Genomic DNA, 15,554 nt, shown 5'->3' with positions numbered 1-15,554 from the left:
TCCCAAACTCACCCACTAAGTCATCAAATGTGTTAATATTTGGTATCCCTCTAGTATCACCTAGCACATCATCACCAATAACATCATTATATTCTCTATTAGGCATTGATAACACTACCGACCAACCACGATGCATTGGGTCGTCAACATAAAATATTTGTTTGATTTGAGAAGCCATAACAAATTGGTCATTTCTATGTCCAATTTTACTCAAATCTACAAGGGTAAATCCAAGTTCGTCGACTACAAGGTCCGAAGTGTTATCTATCCAATCACACCTCAAGACTAGGATTCTAAACTTTTGGTAGTCAAGGTCCCAAATTTCTTGAATAACACCATAAAAACCCATATTGGAGACAATATGGTTTTTATCCTTAGCACTAGCAACTTGCATAGTATGTGCAAATAAATAAACTCCACTATTTTGGACAGTTCGCACATCATCTTGTGCCTTGGTGTTAAATTTAACACTATTAATAAGATAGCTCCCATATGATGGCACTGCCATGCTTGGACCAGCTGCTAGCCACCTCAAATTTTCTGATACACTATTATGATCTTCCTCATTAAGTTCACTTTGAACCTGCAAATTAATCATATATATCTTAATTCAATCTAACATATAGAATGGAAGAAAATTAAAAGTTGATGCATGTCATTCAATAACATATATATACCTTAAAGTGGAGCCATTGAATGAAAGTGTTATTGTGCTTATCTTGCAGCCACTTTGTTCTCTTTCTAAATTTTGGAAAAGTGGTCATGATGTGGATCATATGTTCCCTACATTAACACAAAAAAATCAAGCATTATGATTCCTTGTGCATAAGATAAACATAAGGAATAATAATATTTAAAAAGGCTCCATATGAAAAATAAAAGTCATACGTACTCAAAATAAGGTAGGACTTCCTCCGTATTCTCCAAGACATATAAATGTGCCTGGTTTAACAAGTCCCGATCAACTAAGCTTACTATGCAACTTGATAATGGCTTCGAAACTCCCATCTTCTAGCTTGAAGACACTCCAACTGTATTAACTTTAGATAAATGCTTGGTGCAAAACTCTACAGCTTCTTCAGCTATATACCGCTCAGCAATGCAATCTTCCGAACAAGTACGGTTCTGAACATACCCTTTTAGCACTTTCATATACCTTTCAAACGGATACATCTATCTAAAATATATTGGGCCACATAGACGAACTTCTCTGACAAGATGTACTACTAGATGAACCATGATATCAAAGAATGAAGGAGGAAAGTACTTCTCAAGCAAACACAAAGTAACTACTATATCTTCTTCCAACTTATCTAGCTTGGAAACATCCACCTTCTTTGCACATATAGCATTGAAGAAGAAGCACAATCGAGTTATTGCATACCTTGCAGGCTTCTCCAAAACAGAACGAATTACCACATGGAGCAATTGTTGCATCAAGGTATGACAATCATGAGATTTAAGTCCAAGAAGTCTTGAATCTTTTAAAGATACAAGATTTTTTATATTTGAACAATAACCTTCAGGGAGCTTCATACCATAGAAAGAATTGCAAACCGCTCTCTTCTCTGCTCTTGATAAATTCCAAGGCCCTGGAGGCAAGCGAGTACGTCTTTATTCATACTCGGGTTGCAAATCAGTTTTGACCCTCATGTTCAATAAATCTAACCAAGCAGCAATCCCATCTTTATTTTTTCCAGGATCTCCAGCAATGTACCAATAATACTATCGCAAACATTCTTCTCAATATGCATAACATCTAGGACATGCCTCACATGAAGGTATTTCCAATACTCGAGATCAAAGAATTTTAATTTCTTCTTCCAACAAACTCTGTCACCATCATTCTCACCAACACTTCCCCCAATTTTCCAGCCCCATATATAATTAATATCTTCAACAATGTGCAACACTTCTTCTCTGTTTAATGGCTCGGGAGGCGTGTCATATTCAAGTTTCTCATTAAAAGCTGCACGCTGCCTCCGATATGGATGATTGATTGGTAACCATTTTCTATGCCCAATGTAACAAATTTTGTGGCTATTTTTCAACCTGTGACTTGGTGTATCATCGCCGCATACTAGACAAGCTTTATATCCTTTAACAACACAACCAGATAAATTTCCATAGGCAGGAAAATCATTGACTGTCCACAATAATACACCTCTGAGTGTAAAGTATTCTCCTATATGTGTATCATATCCCATAGAGATTTTAAATCATCAATCAAAGGCTCTAAGTAGACGTCTATATCATTTACAGGCTGTTTAGGACTGGAAATCAATAAGGTCAACATCATGAACTTCTGTTTCATGCATAGTCATGGTGGGAGATTATATTTAACTAAAATAAGCGGCCATGACTATATATACTACTTAAAAGAACTGTGGGGATTGAATCCATCAGATGAGAGAGCCAATCTCAAGTTTCTCGGCTCTTTACCAAACTCGGGCCATTTATCATCAACAAGTTTCCAGGACGGGAATCCGCTAGATGAGACATTTGACCGTCAACGGATTTTCTAGCAGCATGCCAAGCCAAACTCTTAGCTGTCTTATGTGATTGAAACATCCTTTTAAACCTTGGAATTGGAGGAAAATACCACATCACCTTTTCTGGCACACCCTCTTTCAAGATTGAATCTTTGCCTTCCTTCCACCTTGAGACACCACAAGTAGGATAGTTAGTTGAATCTTCATAATCCTTCCTATACAAGATGTAGTCATTGGGACATGCGTGGATTTTCTCATAACTCATCCCTAAAGCAAATCTCCTTGAAGTATCAATAATTCTGTAAAACAAACATCACTCATCCCATGTTTTGCTTTCAAATTATATAACTTCACCAAACGACAACATCATGTACTTACTGCTACCAGGGTACAAGGGTTGATCTCCATCCCCAATCACATTGGCAAACTCATGAGGATCAAATCCAATATCGCCTAAATCATTATCATCCATCCCTACTTCTTCAGAAACAAAACTGAACCCACATTGCTCATCCTTTTCCACATTTCTACTAGCATTAGTAGTCCATTCCCAAGGTTCTCCGTGCCATGTCCAAATCTTATAGCTTTGGTCAATTCCATTAAAGTATAAGTGGTCCCTTATAATTCCAACTCCAAACAATCGAATATTCCCACATTTAACACATGGACAACGAATATGAGTTGTATTTACAAGATTTTCTATAGCAAAATTCAAAAATCCTTCCACACCTAACTCATATGCCTTTGATCTTCTATCCGCATGCATCCATGACTTAAATATCTCACACACTATAAAATCATACATATAATAAAGTGAAAAGACCAGTAATGAAACACTACTATATTGATAGAGAAGAGAACAAAGTGGGAAAAATGAAAAAAAAAATTGCACAATAATCAGACGACGGTTTTTACAAAATAATCGTTGCGTAACATAGATTAAGACGACTGTATGTCTATTTACCGTCGTCTTTAAGCAAACAAGATATTTGTATTCTTTTTGAAGAACAGGGCTGGGTTGTGGTCGACTAACAACGACGGCAGTAGTATATAAAAGGCCGACGTATACTAAAAATTTAAACGACAGTTGGTGGAAACCAACCGTCATCATGGTTTACAAAAAACCAATGCCTAATTCTTCCATCCCCATTCCATTTCAAAGAACCCTTAACAGAATGCAAACATCAAAACATAAAAGAACCCATATTAAGAAACCAAAGCTGAGAGAATATACAAACTAACAGAATATTTAGAGAGATCTAAGGGAATATACAAACTAAGAGAATATTGAGAGAGTGCTAAGAGAATATATACAAACTAATAATAACAGAATATTGAGAGAGAGCTGAGAGAATATACTTACATGGATATTGAGAGAGAGCTGAGAGAAAATATCAAATACTTGAGAGAGCTCAGAGAATATACCCAATGCTTTGAGAGATAGCTCAGAGAAAATACCCAATGTTTTGAGAGAGAGCGAAAACTTTAAGACAAATTTATGTTGAAGAGAGAGAATGAAATACTTTAGGGTTAAATGGAAATTCGGAAAATTTTAGATCCTAGTAAAAAAATTCAAAGGACCGCGTTTTTTAAAGACGACGGTAAATACAACCGATAGTCGTTTAATTTCACATTTACAGCGACGGTTATGTTACATTTACGACGTTATATTGTGTTTTGACATCGCCCATACAAAAACCGACATCTAAAATATTAAAAAATTAGCTTTGGTGTGCATTTCCTGGGATTCGAACGAGGGTATTGACCAAAACGAGCGAGAGCAAACCGGCATCGTTTCAATAAAACCTAAACCCTAAACCCTAAATTTTACAATAATTATAAAAAAATACACAAGTATGAGAAAAATGAACCGAAAATTGCTTTGGACTCCTTACAACAATGCTTTCTATATTATTAGGCTAAAATCTATATTAAAGAATTTTCAATTTTATGACCACCAATGGATCACATAAACCTTAGGGTTATGTAATGGAAAGTATAATGACTATTGTGCTTTGTCTCTAAATCATTTTGACTTTTGTTATCACTTCTAATTTTGAAATCTAAAATTAAAATTTTCAAGCATGTAGGGGATTGATATTGTCTCAATGAGTGCATAGAATTTGTCGGTTTATTTTTCAGATATTTTATGAATATTAGTAATTAAATACAAATAAAAATAATTTTAACATTACATTTTTAAAAGATTTAGGGGAGATAAAATCTTCCAATGAGTGCAGAGTAGTTGTCAATTTATTTTATGGAATGTGTTTTGAAATTATTATGAATATTAGGAATAAAATATAAAAGTCATACAAAAATTGAATACAAAAGTACATAACTGACGTTGAATCAGTGTACAACAACGTTAAGTAACTCATAACGTTGTCCTAGTAAACATTAAACGTCGCAATGTAATAACCACCATGTTTAGTTATTTACAATGTCTATTACTATTATGATGATGATGTTGTTTATGGATACAACGTCAACATTTAACCTGTAACGGACGTTGTATGTCTCTACAAATTTTTTCATAGATTTTAGTCTTTTAAAGAAACCAACGTGTATATCAACCTTAAATGTCATTTTTGAGAAATGCCGTCGATGTTTTGTTTCCCGCTATAACAAGACGGCGGTGGTTTATATATAACAAACATGTAAAGATGAATGAGACGTCGGATTTTGGGAATTAATTTACATTTTTATGATTTATTTTTATTTTAGTTCATTTTAACACATTTTTATAATATGTTTGATAGGCTTTTTAGTACCTGTGCAAACAGGGTTAAAACTCCTACAAAACTTGCAAGAATGACAAGGTTATTGTAGTATAAATGATTCTCGTAAGGTCGTTCTCCGCAGGGATTATTAAATAACTCGTAGCAACCAAATTCTAATTAATTATCGCAAAAGAGAAAGTTGAGATGTTTGATTTGAAAACCTTAAATTAAAAGGAATTTAACTAATAAAAATAAGGCAATATGAAAATTAAAGCTAAGAGCAAGAGAAACAGTTGTGTTTTAGAAATCAAATTAAGAAAGCACTAGGGATCCGCCGTCACCTTAACAATTCTTTATAGTTCCCCAATTACTTATGACCTATACATACATATTTCGAAGGTTAGGTATTCCTAACATATGCCTACTTGGACCCCCAACATAGAGCGTATATCACACATGCAATCCGTCTGTGGTATTCGGATCAAATCTAAACATACATGACTCATTAAGTTCTATGAAATCTTTTGAAAAACCATGCAACCCTTAAGGCGTGGTATTCATCCTAAGTGAACTTGCACATATTAATCACAAGAAGCCTTCGTCAATTTCAGGGACCGACCTCCGACCAAAACTGCATCAAATTACTTTTCTAAACATCCTAATGGTGATCAAGCATCAAGACACTTAGATAGTTTAACCCAGTGATGAATAATTCGAAAACCTGCATGCATATAATCATAAGCAAATTGGACAGAAACTACATATTCTTGCTAAGGCTCGTGGCCTCACCCTAGCAAAAGAGAGTTAGTTACGCATGTTCACAATTGAAATCCAAGAAAATATCATTAAGAAGAATAAGAATGAAGACACCTGAAAGTCACGAAAATCCAAAATCCTAGCAATTGCTCCAAAAGCCAAAAACAAGTAAAAAGGGAGTCCCCTAAATTGCTGTGAAAAGGAGCTTAAATACCTCCTAAAACCTAGCTGCCCAATCCCCACAAGGAAACTAGGTTAAAATAAGATAATACTAGGATATAAAATCCAAATTGGATTAGGAGAATCTGCCCAAATCTGCCCAGCCACGTTTTGGTCTCAAATATCCTCCAAATCTGGCCCAAGATAGCTCGTTTTAAAGATAAAAACGTTCTGAACACTTCTCCAGAAGGGCACGAACCCATCTGAGTCATCTTGGGCTCCAAAACACAATAAAAGCTCAAATCGTCATTATTCCAGCACCGCGCACTTGCTCCTTTATTTTATCGCCAGAAAATAACCGCTTGGTAGAAAAGTCTTAAATTTTGATACGATCAAGCCAAGTGACTCACGAACGTCCTCCAACTAGAATTACTCCAAAATTCGTCCATTTGATTATGTTTTGCTCCAGAGGGAGTCGAAAGTCCTATATTGGAAATATAATTCAAAGTATCAAAATTCTTCCAAAATATTAACCAAACTATATTAAAAATGGGGTTAAATATATAATATAAAATATGCGCATCAATGTTTATATACATTGTCAAAAAATTAAAATAAACCTAAACATTTTTAAATAAATGTATATTATCAATTATTGTTTTGTGACCACCCAATGGATCACATAAACCTTAGGGTTATGTAATGGAAAATATAATGACTATTGTGCTTTGTCTCTAAATCATTTTGACTTTTGTTATCACTTCTAATTTTGAAATCTAAAATTAAAATTTTGAGGCATGTAGGGGATTGATATTGTCTCAATGAATGCATAGAATTTGTCGGTTTATTTTTCAGATTATTTATGAATATTTTTTTAATATTAGTAATTAAATACAAATAAAAATAATTTTAACATTAAATTTTTTAAAGATTTAGGGGAGATAAAATCTTCCAATGAGTGCATAGTAGTTGTCAGTTTATTTTATGGAATTTGTTTTGAAATTATTATGAATATTAGGAATAAAATATAAAAGTCATACAAAAATTGAATACAAAAGTACATAACCGACGTTGCATCAGTTTACAACGATGTTAAGTAACTCATAACGTCGTCCTAGTAAACATTATTAAACGTCGCAATGTAAAACTGCCATGTTTAGTTATTTACAACGTCTATTACTATTTTGATGACGATGTTGTTTATGAATACAACGTCACCATTTAACCTGTAACAAACGTTGTATGTCTCTACAAATATTTTCGTAGATTTCAGTTTTTTAAAGAAACCGACGTGTATATTAACCTTAAATGTTGTTTTTGAGAAATGTCGTTGATGTTTTGTTTCCCGCTATAACAAGGCGGCCGTGGTTTATATATAACTGACGTATAAAGATGAATGAGACGTCGGATTTTGGGAATTAATACATTTTTATGATTTATTTTAATTTTAGTTCATTTTAACACATTTATATTTTATACCAAAAAAAAAAAAATTAGAAACAACAATATATTTCATTTGATTTTTTTTATGAATTTTCAAAAAATTACTAAAAATATGTTTATATACATTGTCAAAAAATTAAAATAAACCTAAATTTTTTTTAAATAAATGTATATTATCAATTATTGTTTTGTAATTGCTTGTTTACGAATTCACTCATTCCAGCCTGACTTCGTCAATATGTTCTTGAGTACACACAACTAGTTCCTTTTTCTTGTCAAACTGCAAATAAAGAACAAAAACCGACATGTTACAAGTAATAAAACGACAGTTTTGAAAGCAAACGTCGTGGAATTAAAATAAATAAATTATATATTAAATTTTACCTTCTTCTCAAAGGCTATGGCTAGATCATGAATTATATCTCTCATGAAACGCATCACGTAATAGCCACACTCTACATTTGTTGGTTGTCTAGGAGTGCCTTGTAGATTTTTCCATATGGGTGATTTACGTGATGATTGTTTCCTTGTGTGAGAGTTATACATTTTGATTGAACTGTTTCAAGAAAACAAAAAGTGTTAATGACAAAACTAAAAATCAGCATCAAAATTATTAACCGTCATGGTAAATAATTGAAGACGACAGTTTTGTGAAACAAATGACGTTGTAGTTTATATACAACGTCGGAAAATAAGAACCGTCGTTGTGTTTCATTCTAACGTCGGTGACGAAGAAAAACGACGTATAACCAAAGTTAAATGAAAGTTTAACAGAAAAAATTAAAAACAAAATCGACGTGGTATTTCAATTAAGACGATGGTTTCAAGAAAATACTGACGTTGTAAATGATTGAAAACGTCAGTTATAATATACCATCATTGTGTTTTCACTACAACGATTGGAAAAAGCTGTCGTATCAATCAAATGCAGATATAAAAAATCATAGGTTTTCATTAATAAACTCACATATTCACTATATTTCTCATGTCCTCGTCAACAGAGCGGTTTGGCAATGAATTCATGTAATAGACAGTCTCCTTAGCTGGTCTCACAATTATTAACACCCAATGACCCCTACACAAAATTATCCATATATATATATATATTAAATATACTACAAAAATATATATTACAAGGAACCAATTAAGTATAGAAGGGGACTAACCTTGGATTATAAGGCACCAAGTAAAATTGATCCCCATCTGCCTTTTTCGGGCTTTCTGAGATATGTTTTGAGCGATGAGATAACATTCCAGATTGAGAGCTGACTTGTCTAGGGTCCACGAGGCCAACAAGTTTTACCATATTTGCCATTTTTAAATAGTCAAATAGGTACCTAATTAAATATATGAAATTCAATTAAATGAGATTTTAATTTAAAAGAAAGAAAATGTATAAAAAAAACAAAAACAAAATTGGATTTCAAGAATTACCTCATGTATACTGCAATCACTGTGGCTCTAATCTCAACCATGAAGCAAACTGTAAAATGTCTTCACTCAAGAGCCAGGTATCATGATCAGTGCCAAACATTTATTTAGGCATGTGAACTGCAATGGTCTCGTTAGCAGGCTTCAACTTGGGCTCGACATATTGGCATAGGGCTAACAGAGGAGCTGGCATGTCAAGCTTTGAGAGATCCTGTAACAAGAAATAAATAAAGAAATAAAAGTTAATGTGTTCATGAAGTAAAATAAACGACTCCAACAAATCAACAAACCTGACGTGGTATATAATATCAGCAGCGGTTTCTAGAACATTTTATCTGAGGATAAAGGTTATAGACGACGGTAAATACATAACAGTCATTGTGTAAAAGTTATAACATCGCTACACAATAGAAAGGTCGTCTAGGTTAAACTAGACGACGAGTTTTAAAATAAACACCGACGTCTATTTAAAATTTAAAATTCAGAAAAAGCAAATGTCAGAGATTTTACCGTTTGATCTTGACGGTTTCGTGTTTTTTACATCGACATCAGCATAATTCGTGGGATTGCCTTCATCCAATTCAGGGGCTCTCACATTAGAGCAGCTTGCTTTGTCATACATTGGATTTTTTGGGCTTTGCTCTTGAGGAATTGGAGGAATTGGAGTAATTGGTGTAGTTGGTGTAGTTGGAATTTTACTGAGCATGTTGGGATCAAAGTTGGGAATTAGTTGACTGAATTGTTTCAACATAATTTCCCTCTCTGCTCTAACTGCCTCCATAACACTTTCCTTTGCCCTGGCCTCCATCTTTTTGGTTTCCTCTCTCACTGCTGCCATAACACTTTCCTTCAATTTGTCAGCAAATTTTACTCTCTGCTGTCTCGACAAATTGAAGAATTGAGTTGGGGAAACCCCATCTCCAACACCTCTGACCCTCCCACCATGCTTAGGGGTTCCCAAAGCCATGGTCAAAACATCGTTACTCCCAGAGACAGTCAGAGTGCCCACGAAGACTTTTTTTTTTCAAATCATCCTAAAAGTGAGAGAGAGAATGTCAGTGAGTGAATAGATAATAAAACTGATCAAATAAATAAATTAATAAAAATATTAATTGACGTGGTAAATAGGTTATAACAACGGTTTATTTTAAAAACAGACGCATAAAATAATTTAATACATCATCCCAAAACTACCGTCGTTTTGTATACATTAAAACATCGGTCCATGAAATAACCGTCGTTTATTTGACATCATAGATAAAAACACTTAACCAAAATATTCACTGATCCAGAAATACTGTACAAACCAATTGCAGAGAAATAGAGAGGGAGAGAGAGTGTGTGTGAGTGTGAATATGAAGAAAGTTCAAAATTTAATTTAAAAAACTTTATACAAACACACAAAACCATCGTTGTAATTCAATGAAGACTTCGGTTTTATAAAAATACTGACGTTATATATTTTTTAAAAGGCGATGATTAAAAACCGTCGTGGGGTTTCATGTCTAACGACGGTTGATAAAAAGACTGCTGTCTGAAAGAAAAATAAAACCTCTATTTTACAATTTAGAACAGAGTCAGTGAAACTTACAATTAATTTTGCCTTCTTTGTAACCTTTGGATTAGGGATGTTTCCCTGTTTATCTTCTCTTGCCTTCTTCCATAGCAGAGATCGATCGATTTCTTCATCGGGCACGGTTTCTTCCAATTGATCCTCCAAACCAACCTACCCTTTTCGAGACAACCTATGGTTGTACTCGCATTTCTCCCTTCTTTGTGATTGCTCAGAATGCACAGCCTCAAAATCTGGGGATAACCTTGAAGCTACAAAGGCATCTCATTCAGATTTCTCTATGAAGTTATAAAGCTGAGGGGACTATTTTAACTTCTCCTTCTCATTTGCGAATGGAAGGATAAACTGCCTAGTTAAGGTAGACTTAAAATCCTTCCATTTTTTGGCGGCATCGACAACACCATCTTCTTGCCCCCTTCCCTAACAACATAAGCCATTTGAACAGCTTCCCAAATCTGCTCCTTTAGGTCCTTGGGCAATTGAGTCCATTTCTTGTCTACAAGAGGGACTCTAGTGTCTGCCAAAACACCAATGTAACTTTGCATCTCAATAGCAGCCTTGCCATGTGGTCTGCCACTTTTATTGTACTCAACCACAGGCTTAATCTTCTGGATTTTCCTCTTCACAACACGGCTCATTATGTTGATACCGCGAGTAGATTTCGTCACTTCATCAAATGTCGAAGAGCTTGGGTCTTTCGCGGAAGATGAAGTAAATCTCATCTTCTTTGGGGGATTGCTTGGAAGAAATTGTGCCTTTGAAACTACAATGTCGTTTCCTTGACCTTTTGATGCTTGAGAATCCTTACTTTCAGATTTTGAAACCATGCTTACAGAGAAATACAAACTGCAAGAAAAACAACTACGGTTAGGTAAAATACAGACGTAAAATGAAAGTTCAGACGACGGACAAAAAAAGGAACCGTCGTGCAAATCAATAGAAACGTGGATGTGTTAATACGACGTAGTCATTAACTTAACACGACGGTCATTAAATAAGACCATCCTTGTATTATAAATTCATAAAAAGACCACTTGCCCAGTTTTCTCTCTCCCACGTTCTTCCAACAAACCAGACGACGATTTAAATAAAACCCGTCATCCTCACATGACCTGTGAGTGCGAACATTGAAAGATTTGGCATTTTCAAACCTGATCTTGTTTCAAACATCAATGAGACTAGTTCTTTAAATAAATAAAAAACTTAAAATGAAGAAGAAAAACGGAGTGAGAAAGTTTTCAAACGTTTGGCTTGCAAAGAAAGTTTCCTTCGGAATCAAATTTTGGAGACGAAGACGAGGAAGAACATAGAAGTTGAGAGGGAAACGAGAATCAGAAACGCAGCTTTTCGGAAATGAGAGAGCGTAGAGAAAACTGAAAATTTTAGAGAAGCGTAAAAGTTTAGGTCAGGTGACCAAAAAGTTTGTATAGTGTCCCAAAGATAAATACAACGACAGTGGTCATAGAAACCGCCCTAGTATGTAGTTACGACGATATTAAAATAATATGAACCGACGTAGTTAGTAAAAAGCCTTTTGACTTTTTGTATTCCGAAAACGACGTGGTTAGTTGGGCGCTACACATCAGAAGTTTACTTTTAAATAAGTAATATTATAAGTTACCATGTCATTTTTGTATATTAAACCGATGTGGTTTTCAAAAACCTCGTCGCCTTGAGTTTAATAACCGACGTTGTTTCCTTTCTTAATACGTCCTTCTCTTTTCAAGAACCGACGTTGATTCCTTTCTTAAACGGCGTTAGTTTTAATGTAACGGACGTGGATATTAATTTTTTTTTTATATATAAATTGAGTTTTTTTCCACGATTTTCTTTCAGTTTCAGTTTTCAATTAGGGTTCCAACTTCTTCTTGCCCTCTGTCTCACCTCTTAGGAGGCAATTGTTTTGGATGTTGATGTGTGTGTATTTGTGTCTCAATTGAGACACAAATACACATACATCATCAATCTCTAAAATATTGTCTCTCTGAATTGAAATATGTGGCTGCCGTCGTCAAATTTTAGAGGCAATTGCTTGGATGTTGATGTGTGTGTGCGTTTGTGTATCTGAAAGACACAAACACACACACATCATCAACTTCCAAAAAATTGCCTTTCTAAATGCAAATCTGTGGATGTCGTCGTCAAATTTTAGAGACAAATCTGTGTCTTTCTGTGGTCTGATTATGATGAGGAACAAAGTTTCATCTGGTAAGATTTCGTAACTCTTGGGATCTCATATCTGATTCTGTTGGCTGTTTTCTATATAAATTATCGTGGTTATTCTCAATTCTTGACATTAAGTTGATCTACAGACGTAGGATAACAAAATTCAAGAAATAAAAATTTAAAAAAATTACAATTAAGACGACGGTTTAGATATAAGGTCGGACGTATAGAGTGAATAAATACGATGGTAATTTTAACTTCACGACGTATATCTTGGATCTCAGAAAAATCTATTTTGTCGGCGGCTTTCTATATAAACCGTTGTGGTTATTCTCAATTCTTGTCATTAAGTTGATCTACCGTTGTGGGATACCAAAATCCAAGAAATCAATAGTAAAAAATAAGGTAATTAAGATGATCGTTTAGGTATAAGGGTAGACGTATAAAGCAAATAAATACGACAGTAATTTTAACTTCACGACGTGGTAAATTTTATTACACGGCGTTAATTGAACAAACCAACGTGGTTAGAGTTAAAGATACCGTCGTAGTATGGAACATGAAATAAGTCGATAAATTTATATTTTACGTCGTTGTACATGTATTTAAGACGGCGGTATTTTGTAATATACCACCGTGGATTCTTTTGAAATTATGCGACGTCCGGATACGAAAACTTGGTCGTGGTTATTGCCGAGAAAAAACAGCTGCTGTTTCTTTAAACCGTCGTCTTTACTTTCTACGTCGGTTGATTCATACCTTCTGCCGTTGTTTGTGAGCTCCGAGTTTACTCTAAGGAAAACCTTTTTCAATAAGACGTCGCTTTTTAAAATAGGTGTGTTGTGTTTTAAAAACAACCATTGAATTCCCCATTTTTTAGGTGTTTAAGTTATTCTTACACGATGATTTTATAAAACCGTCGTCTTTTCAAACACAACGACGGTTTTCCGTTAAACCGTCATTTTTTTCTGGTCGTCTTTTTCACTTTTTGTAGTAATGAAGCTACAATCCTAAGTACCTTGTAGTGCACTGGAGAATAAAAAGAGAAAAGGAAATATGCACATCTCTACACATAGGGAAAAAAAAGAAGGAACAACAAGCGGAAAAAAAAAAAAAAAAAAAATAGTAGAAGAAATTGTTTATGTCCCCCTTTGATTTGTTGTTATCAATGAAATTACATCATACGGTCAAGTTTTCTATCTACTTAGTATATTTATATGTAAGTTAAATTTAGCCCAGTTAAGTTTGAAATCCTTGGTCCGTCCCTGGATCTAATAGTTGTTCCCTCACTGTTGTGGTTGTGCTACAGTGTTAAGATCTCATTCAGAACATGAAATATGATAACCAAACTTGCAACCTTGCTTAATTCAATTACTTTGATGGTAGTACAAGACTTGGCCTATAGGCTATACCAATAATTCAATAATGATTGGCAGCGTTCTAGGGTTTTTTTTTTTTTTTTTTCTGATGGGGGTGGGAGGCTAGAGGTTTAACTTTGAATCATGATTGGTGTTTTTTTCTAATGCTTTTTTTTTCCTTTTCTTTTCCCCCATGACCACCGCCACCCTTCACCCAGCACCCCTTCACCTTCAATTTTCTTTTCCCCCATGACCACTGGCCTCCAAACCCCCAACGAACCAATAACCCATAACAACTCCTCCTCCCTCCCTCCCCTCCCCCTCCAACCCAGTGCTATTCTTCCTTGAACTTTGTACGAAAAATCGAAAAGGGGCTTTGGGTGGAGGTGGCTGTGGGGAAGAAATCTGGATAGAGGGAGGGAGGAGAGAGAGAGATATATGTATATATATATAAATCATTTTTTTTTGTTTTAATACAAAAATATCATTTTGCCCCTGTATTTAACAGAAATAGTTAACAAAATTCACAAATTAGTCCTTCCAAAGTCATTTATAATCTTTTTTTTTTTTTTTTTCAAAAGATAGTCCATTTGATACATTTATAATCAAAACATCAACTCATCAAGCATCATTAAAAAAAAGAAGGTTTTATTTCTTAACACTAGTAGGACTTGAACATAGATTTGGTTTGAATAAAATCAAAGAGAACCATTAATGCAAGATGGAACTTCAGAAATCTTGATGTTATTAGTTTCTTATATACTCTAGACCTTTATATATACTAATATACTACTGTACCTCGTATTAAGAAATTATTTTATAAACAACTTTTAAAAGAACAATTAAATAAATAAATATTTTGGGGCCCTCCATGAGATGGGGCCCAGGGCAGTAGCCCTTCTCACCCTGCCTTAGGGCCGGGCTCAAACTTTTCTTTGCATTCCTTTCTCTGATTCTGAATCTTATGTATTTTATATTTCTGTATTTTCTTCTTCTTCTTCTATATGTCATAAGTATATTAATGCAATTAGTGTCCAAATATTTTTTCTTCTCCAATTCCTCTCTTGGCCAACTACCACTATAAGAAAGACAGATATTTGTGGCCAGCCAATTGGTCACAAAAAAGTACCGATTATGTTAACTAAATGCAATTAGTGTCCAAATATTTGTGGTCACTTGGTAGAAGCTCGTCACAAATTCCATTTAGTGACCAGCACGCTGAAAATCTGGTCATTAAAACACAAACTATTAGAGACCACCTTTGGGTGGTCGCTAAAAACGGTGCCATTTGTGCTTATTATTTGCATATAGAGGTCAATAATTGGGTCACTAACATTTGTAAATTGGTCATTAAAATATGGGCGTGCACTGATTCGTGAGCTATCTCTCTTGGTCACTAAAAATTCATCACCAATTACAGTTTTCTCTCTTTGTTTTTGTTCGTAGTTTTAGG

This window comes from Prunus mume, linkage group LG2, assembly GCF_029339155.1.
Source record: "Prunus mume cultivar Tortuosa linkage group LG2, ASM2933915v1, whole genome shotgun sequence".
Classification (NCBI taxonomy): domain Eukaryota; kingdom Viridiplantae; phylum Streptophyta; class Magnoliopsida; order Rosales; family Rosaceae; genus Prunus; species Prunus mume.
Note: the sequence above shows the minus strand (reverse complement) of the source record.